Here is an 8,535-nt window from a genome sequence, read left to right on the forward strand (position 1 = left end):
GCTGGTAGTAGGAGGGATGCACCAACTTGTAGCTTGTGCTGCAAGCTGGATATAAGCTTGGTGTGAGCATCCTGGTTAACCACTGCCCATGTTCAAATATACAGAGATAGATTCCAACAATCTCTTCCCGTAGCCTTATTTTTGCGTGTGATCTTAGAAGCTCCTGGCATGTAAGTCCAGTCCCCAGTTTCCCAGCCTCTGTAAACCTGCAAAATGAATAGAGAGAATAGGGGAACACAGACCCATTGTTCAAAGACACAGTCACTTTAGGGAAAGAAGAAAAGAACGGGTAGGTGAATCTTCTCTGGGATTGCAGGGTTCAGCTCAATGAAGACTGTCCTGTATAAAAGAAACTCCTCTAAATGGTTGAATTCTTAGCTCTCCAGAGATCTGAATTTTCTTTTCCCCAGTCCCTGTGGGTTGCTGTGGGGAATGTGCCAAACCTATCATTTGAGATAAAAATTTATGGTGAGGTAAGCTTCTAGGCTGGGGGAAGGAAGACTTAGTGACTGAAATGGGGGATGCTAAGCACTGGGGGGCAAGAAGGAACAAGGAGATAGTAATGGATGTAACAAATGCTGCAGCTGCCAGCAAAGCCTGGATTGAACTTCCTTCCTGAAAATGAGGACCCGGGCAAGAATGACCACTCAGATGTAAACAGTGTCTCTGACTGGGCATTCTCATCTGCCTGCCGGTGGGCCAGAGCTGAGTCCTTTCTCTCCTCTGTATGCACGCTGAATTGGTTAGTAAGTGACATGTCAGAGGACAGGAATCATATTCAGTGGATCTTTCAAATCCAGGAGTTTGAGGCTAATGAAATTAGTGTGTGGCCAGGGCTCTGCCAACTAGAATTAAGTCACTGCAGCCACCCTGCAATGCATTTTCAGCCTGAAGGGAGCATCAGGGAGGAATTTCGGGAGATTTGTTTCTGAGCCTGTACAAAATAATACTCTCCTAATGCTAAGAAAGATTAAATGTAAATTAATATTGACTACGAGTAACATATTTAAAAAATAATCGCCGAGTGGGGGATGGCTTAAAGTGGAGAGATTATATAATATGGTGTCCAAAGAATAAATCTCTCCTGACCACTGTTTCATGGGCTATAAGTAAGATATATTACAATGGAAATTAATGGGAACGTTTTTAGTCAAGGCTTCTCTGCTATTGGCTTGAGAGCAAACACTCTGAGAGTATAAATTACTCTTGCTATGTGCTGACTCTGAATGAACAATATTTCATGTGCAGCGACATGGTCTAAGCTATAGACTTGGAATTGAATGGCATCTGTTTCAATTGTTTTGTTCTCTCAAGAGCAACTAGATAGAAAAAAGTGGTCAATTTGACCCTTGTGGGAGCGTGTTGCAAATCTCAACCTGTGTCCCTCATACCATAAATGAAATACATTTGTAAATTTGTAAGTGTTTTCCTTCTGTTCATTGATGCTTGAGTATAATCTCAAACTTTGGGAGCAACACTTTATACATAAGTACTTGGTTTTCTTCCTTTCTTCTTTCTCTTTCTCCTCTCTCTCTCTGTTTCTCTCTCTCTCTTTCTCCATCTTATGTAATTGGATAGAACCGGGCACCTAGGATGATGTGGTGTTACTATAGTGGGATTTAAAAAAAAAATCAACTCTAACTTACCCTTTTAAAAATTTCATAAATACAGGTGTCGGTGCCATTTGGAATAGTCTCTATAACAATTTCTGTCTCCACATTTACTGTGTTTCAGCAAATTTACCTAACAGATGGTGAGTGGGCAATTTTTAAAGGGGCATTTTTTAAAAGAGCGGAGAGGGAAGGAATTAGAGACAGGCACATACTATATTTGAAGTTACCTCCACGTGTATTTTATGTATGTATACCCATACAATTAAGAAGTCTTTGGATGTTTTATCTTCAAGAATAATTCAGATAATGGATTACTTGAATATCATAAACATTTAGGGTTTAACAGATTTGTTACATATAGACGTTGTATCATGGATTTAAAAGACCATAGCCAGCGGGCAGCGGCGGGCGGAACGACCGAGGGGCGGCGCGGGCTGGGCGGCGGGTGCGGGGGTCCGTGCTTCCTCCTGGTGGAGGGCTGGGGTTCGCCGGAGACGCCGGGTTGCTCCGCGTTGCCAGGTTACCGAGCGCGTGCCCCGCGCCCGCTCTTCCGCCCGGGCCGCCCTCGGCGCTGCCTGAGCCGTGGTGCGGGCTGCGCGGGGCGTCGGTTCCGCGGAAGCCTGGGTAGGGCGCTGCGTGCGGGACTCTCGTCGCTCGTGGACGGGGCGCGAGCGCGCGGCGGACGTAGGGCGCCGACCTGGGGCTCCCCGGCGCTCCGGCTCCGCTCAGGGCGCCCGCTCAGGGGGCTCCGGCGCGAGGCCCCCTTTCTGGTCAAGATGGCGGCGCCCAGGCGGGCCGCGCCGAGGTGAGCTGGAGCTGGGCCCGGAGAGCGACGAGTCTGCCACGCCCAGGACTTGGACCCCGGGCTGGTCTCCAGTCTCCCGGGGAGCGGCGGGTGAGTGGACGCGGCCGCGCGTAGGTCCTTCTCGTGGGGTGGTCAGCTCTCCGTGCGTCCGCAGACTTCTTTCCTCTGATAGTCAGATCTGGGGTGGCCCAGGTTGGAGGCGAGGGTGCTTGATTGGGGAAACCTGAGGGGTTTAAGGACTCTGTTGGGATCGTTTCAGACCCCAGCAAGAAGCTGAGCAAGTTTCCTCCTGACTCTCTTCCCGGCTAAGTTTTCTCCCTTCTCTGAAGACGCTAGCTTTTCTGAATCACTTTGTTCCCCGGGGGGATACAGTTGGTGGTTCTGACCGTGGAACGTAGGACCCGGCGCGGGGAAGCCTGAGCTGGTTCTAGTTACTTTGTTTGCAAAGCACTTGTCTTGTCTTTGGAATCTTTGTGTATGTAACCAGCGTTGGGAAGAGCCAGCGTTTTCTCCTCCAAAACACTGCGAGGGGTAACTTTATACGTAAGAAACAAGTGGGCGTTCACATCCATCTCTTTTCCAACCACTGAGCCTTGGTTGTGTTTCCTTTCTTTAAGTTTGTCTCGTTTTGAAGTGATAACAAAAACAAACAAAAAAGACCATAGCCAATTACACAAAGTATATTCTAGTCTCAGTCCTGCCATTAATTAGCTATGTTACCTTAAGTCGTTTAATTTTTCTAGGCCTCATTTTTCTCATGTGATGTTTTTTCTTTGAAAAAGTATAGTTTCTAGAAGTCTCTAATCTCTGTGTCATAGTTCAGCTTGGAGAAAACCTGTTCTTATCCAAACTCCATGACATTGTATTTCCAGCTCCAACTTTGGACTTTGAGTGAGTTGGGGGCAACTTTTTAAGGATATTTTCACACAGCTTTTTTAGTTAATATCAGTCTAGCTGACTTGTCATACTCAGACTTTCTCCCATATTCTTTTACCAGTGTGTTCCTTAGTCATATATATGAAGACTGTTGTGGGAAAAATGACCTCCTGGGTCAGCTTACTGCATGGTCATCGACACAGGGCAGGGAGTAAGATTCTGTGGATTTTACAGAAGCAGATACAGGTTTCATTATCCATGTCCTCTCCCCTTTCATCTTACAAAAACAGCAGGCTTTTCTTGGAGAACTGCCAGATAATGCCATCCTGCCTCCTCACGGCCCCCCGCCCCCCCCCCCCCCCCCCCCCGGGATGAGTCTCCAGGGACTGAACTCCAGTAAAGCAGGTGATTGGCTCATGGGTAGGCATCTGACCTCGGCTAAGTCTATCAGATTCCTCCCCAGGACTTTTCTCTCAGAGAAAAATGGAAGAATTGTCTTTTCTCTCTGGAATTTCTAAGCTGGGGAGATACGACTCTGGGACTCCCAGTTACCATCCAGCACAAGAAGAGACTTTCTGTAAAATAAAGTCTTGCAGAGGTAAGCAGGGCTGAGCGATGGAGAGAGAGCTGGAACCCTGCTGATACTCTGGAACTTCCAGATCCAACTGTATCTGAATATGGCTGCATCCCTGAATTTCTAGTACTTGTTTGTTGAGGTGGTTGTTGTTGTTTGGTTTTTGTTTTTAAATTTCCTTTGACTATTTTGAATTTGTTTTCAGCCATGTGCATTTGAAAGCATCATAGCTAAAAGAGCTAATTTCCTACATTAATGTCAGGTTTGCTGAGTGGCATTCCTTAAGTGAAAAATAATATCCGCTATTTTCTTTAAATAAAATCCTTCTAGCTCAGGTTTGAGATATTCAAAACTCTGCCTCCTACCCCCCTCTTTTCCAACATTTACTATATCACGTTGAAGCATTTGTGACCACATCTTTCCCATCTAGACGCAGTTGAGAGAGAGAGCAAAGACTTCTGATATAAACTGCAACCTATACGCCTCCTACCTGGAAGCTTTAGAACATACTTGATTCTTGTTATTAAAGCAAATCTTTTGTTGTTGTCTCCAGGGCACAGAAGCATTTTCATGGCATAATGGAGTACAAAGTACATTAAGCCTAACTCTACTTCTCACCCTCTTTTACTTTAAATAGGCAGAAAAGAACAATCTCAAACACATTTTCCCAACAAATAAAATACATATACGATTATGTTTAGAAGACGTTTATGCAACATCTAGTTAGACTGATTAATTAATGGACCTTTCGCCAATTGGCACAGTAAATATGTATGTTCAATGTGCTTAATTAAAAAGAAGACAATAACATATTTTTACAGGTTGATTATCGGAGAAGAGTATTGTGCCAGCACACTTGATGCTACAGTATTGCATGTTTGACAGGTAATCTTCTTTCAATTATATTTACTGCTAAATGTTTCTTGGATCAAGCTATTAAATTATAAGGTCAAAAGTAAAATGGTATGAAATTACAATGATAAAGGGACACATATCCCACTTTATGAGAATAGAAGTTCTAATTTCTTTTCAATACTACTAGTAGTGACCACAGTACTAATTTGAGCCCTTACTATGAGCCACTGTGCCCATATACATTTAGTTCTTACAGTAGTTCTGCAAAGGGCATGTAATAATCCACACTGTAAAGCTGAAGAAAGTGCTTCTCATAGCTGAAAGTCACATAGCTGGTGAGTGGCAAAGTCTAGATTCAAACTTAGAGTCGTCTGACAATGCCCAGGTTGTTGACCACTATGTACACTGCTCAATTGTTGCACCAATAAAGAAGTGCTTGAAATAATTATAGATTTGCCTACCCCGAAACTGCAGTGATTTAAAGACATCAAAGTTGCCAGTTGCTTAACCACATCTACTTACAGTAAGAAATTACATTTTATTTCATTTCTAAAACAAGATTAATTCTGCAGGCCCATAGAAACTTGAGCACACAAATCCTACCTCCAAATGAAAGATGCTTGTTTTCCACTATTCAACAGATGGCCCTGTACAGAGGCAATAAACATATAGTAGAATTTTCATTCAAATAAATGAGAAGAGAGGTTTCTTCTTGTCCTGATTCAGTGCCCATCATTATGGATTATGATGGCTCGTCCCAAACTTTACTTCATTCACTCCACTCTTTCTACAAAACTCCAGTCATGGAATCCATCATTCAGATATATGTGCAAAGCGAAAGGACTGTATTAATACAGTTGCTGACAGTCAAGTTGATAGAGCACAGGAAATACATCCTAATAAATGCAACATTAATGTTTGTGTGGGCCTTGGAGTGAGGGGTAGAAGAATTTTCAGTTTAATGGAATATTTTGCCTCTTGCTATGAAAGTGTGGCTGAATAGTCTTGTAATTGGTCGTTTACAGAATCCTCCATCTCTGGGTTTCATGCTTTCTTTACTCTGCAGCTGTTGATTCCTTCTCTTGTTCTGGATGGAAGATAGCAACGAAGCCACTTCAAAGGGCTCAGCCTGCCTTTCTGTGTTATTGTTTAGATGAAGATATTTCCATTTATTAAAGCACACTATTTAAACATTTTTATCATGTTTCAAACTTGACTGTGTTCTGAAGGTATGAGCACAGGCAGACATAATGGGGGATGTTTTCCAGGAGAGAACATAGACCATACCCTTATCAAAGGAATTATCAGAATTTTCATGTATGGATTGAGAATCAAATTCTGGAGTTAGACCTGAATTTAAATTCATACTCACAACTTATTACCAGTCTCATCTTGATCAAACGGTTACCACACTTCTCATCAATTTCCTTATCTTTGAAAGCGGAATAAGAGAAGTATGCCTGGTGGAGTTACACATAAAGCTCATCTGATAGAATATTCATAAGGATTTTGCACAAAATATACATGGAAATATTTTAGCACCGAGTTCAGCATGCAATTCATCTTCAATACATTTAAGAGCTATTATTTTATTATTATTATGCTATCATTAAATATCACTGTTACTTAAATGTCATTATTGCTTAAATTGCTGTAAAACTACCGCAATAACCCATGATGAATTCCCCTCTTCTGTTTCCTTTGTTTAAATGGAAAATATGTATATAAATCTAGACAGAGAACACTTCAGCGATCCTATTCAGTGGAGTGAGAATTTCCATGGCACTGATTAAAACAAATCCTGAATTGCATGGACTTAAGATAGCAGAGAGGGGCTTCCCTGGTGGCGCAGTGGTTGAGAGTTCGTGACCCGATCCGGGAAGATCCCACATGCTGCGGAGCGGCTGGGCCTGTGAGCCATGGCTGCTGAGCCTGTGCGTCCGGAGCCTGTGCGCCGCAACGGGAGAGGCTGCAACAGTGAGAGGCCCGCGTACCGCAAAGAAGAAAAAAACGATAGCAGAGAGGCTAAGAGATTTGAAGTTAGACATCCCCAAGTGTGAATTCTACTGTGACCCTCTTCTAGCTCTAGAACCTTGAGGAAGTTACTTAAACTTTCTGAGCTTTACTACTAGTTTCCTCATCTGTATCTTTTTCAGGACTATTTATCAAGGATCTTCCTGTTCTCTATGCTTGGACGTATCAATGAATAAATTAGACAAGAGCCTTTGCCTGCGTGCTCCTTCTTGTGTGCTTTCTCCCTCCTTACACTCTCGTGTGGAAACGGATGTTATAAATAAATTCTGTGCTTTGTCACAAGTTGATGGGCGCTACGGGATAAGGAAAAGGATGTGAAGCTCACTGAAGAGACTTGGGTTGGGAGTGCTGGAGGAGTGTACAGGTAGGTTCTGATTTTAAATAGGGTAGTCAGGGTGGATTTTATAAGTTGACATTTGAGCAAAGACTTGAAGTGAGGGAGTTGTCAGAATGTATGATGGGGAGACCACTCCCTGGGAGCAAGAATAACCAGTCCCAAAACTCTAAGGCAGAAATATGCCGGGCAGCTTGGAGGAATATCAAGGAGGCCACCCTGGCTGACTTAGTCAGTGGGGAGGAAGAGACAGCAGGACGGCTGGAGGTCGGATATGTGATGGGATGGATTGGGTAAGTCCTGGGAGGCCATCACATGCATTGTGTCTTTTACTCTAAATGTAGGCAGCCAGGGGCAGGATTTTAGCCGAGGTGTGGCATGAACTGTCTCTTGTTTGAAAAGCATAACTCTATCTGTGGCCTTGAGGATGTGGGGAGAGAGTGGAGTCAGGGAGAATCTCGGGAGGCGACTACAGGATCCTCGAGGTCTATGTTGGTGGCCTGCACCAGGCTGCTAGCGGCTGGTAATTCTCAGAAGTGGCACATTGCGAAGGTTGTGACAGCATTTCGTGGTAGATTGAATGCAAGAATGGAAAGGAAGAGGGGGTCAAGGGTGAATTCGAGATTTAGGGCCTGGGGAACTGGAAAGGTGTGGTTACTGTCACCTAAGATGGAAAAAGTTTGGGGTAGAGCATGTTTGGGGCATTAAAGACCAGTTTTGGAGGTATAAGATTTGAGTTGTTTTCGTGACGTCCAAGTAGAGATGCTGAGTACACAGTTGGATACACAAGTCTGCAGTTCTGAAGAAAGGTCTAAACTAGAGATACACTTTAATACAATGGAGATATTAAGAATAATTACATGGAAGCGCTATTTTAAAGATAAAATGAAGTAATGCAATTAGCACTCTGTCTTCTCAAAACATTTAATAACTGTTAGCTAAAATAATTACCTGAAATGAAAAAATACCTATAGTTTGTTTTGTTGTTTGCAGTAAAAGTGAAGAAAATGTCACAATTATTTTAATAGTATTTGTGACACAGTAGTTTTAGTTAAGACACCATGACTACAAACATTTACAATAAACCTTTCAGTCTCCTACTTTTCACTCTGATAGGGTACTTGGAACCTTATTTTGTAAGGTTTAAGTTAGTTGTCATAGGGTACCTCTTTAATTAGAAGTAATTCTGAACTGTCTAGTTCCATGCAGTTTTATATACATATATGTATAATTATTATTTTATGATTTATCAAACTCAGTTGAAAATTTGCATCACTGATATACATTAGAATTTAAGCATTTGCCCAGGTATTCAAGGAAAAAAATGTACTTGTCTTGTAATTTCCATAGGGGTACTTACTTTCACATCTTCCCTTCACTTTGCAATCGAAAACATGGCAGGGGAAATATTACCTTACTGGTCTTTGAGTTCCCCTTAGCTATC

The 8,535-nt window shown here is 42.7% G+C and overlaps 1 long non-coding RNA gene across 1 annotated transcript; it reads left to right on the forward strand.

Annotated features, from left to right (window-relative positions):
* Nucleotides 1-3,705: 3,705 nt before the first annotated feature.
* LOC137218176 (uncharacterized) lies at nucleotides 3,706-6,873 on the forward strand. The gene is made up of 3 exons (XR_010940509.1): nucleotides 3,706-3,892; nucleotides 4,690-4,753; nucleotides 5,790-6,873. It is a non-coding gene; the product is annotated as an uncharacterized lncRNA (long non-coding RNA).
* The last annotated feature ends 1,662 nt before the right edge of the window (nucleotides 6,874-8,535 follow it).

Source organism: Pseudorca crassidens, unplaced genomic scaffold (assembly GCF_039906515.1).
Source record: "Pseudorca crassidens isolate mPseCra1 unplaced genomic scaffold, mPseCra1.hap1 Scaffold_324, whole genome shotgun sequence".
NCBI classification, from domain to species: domain Eukaryota; kingdom Metazoa; phylum Chordata; class Mammalia; order Artiodactyla; family Delphinidae; genus Pseudorca; species Pseudorca crassidens.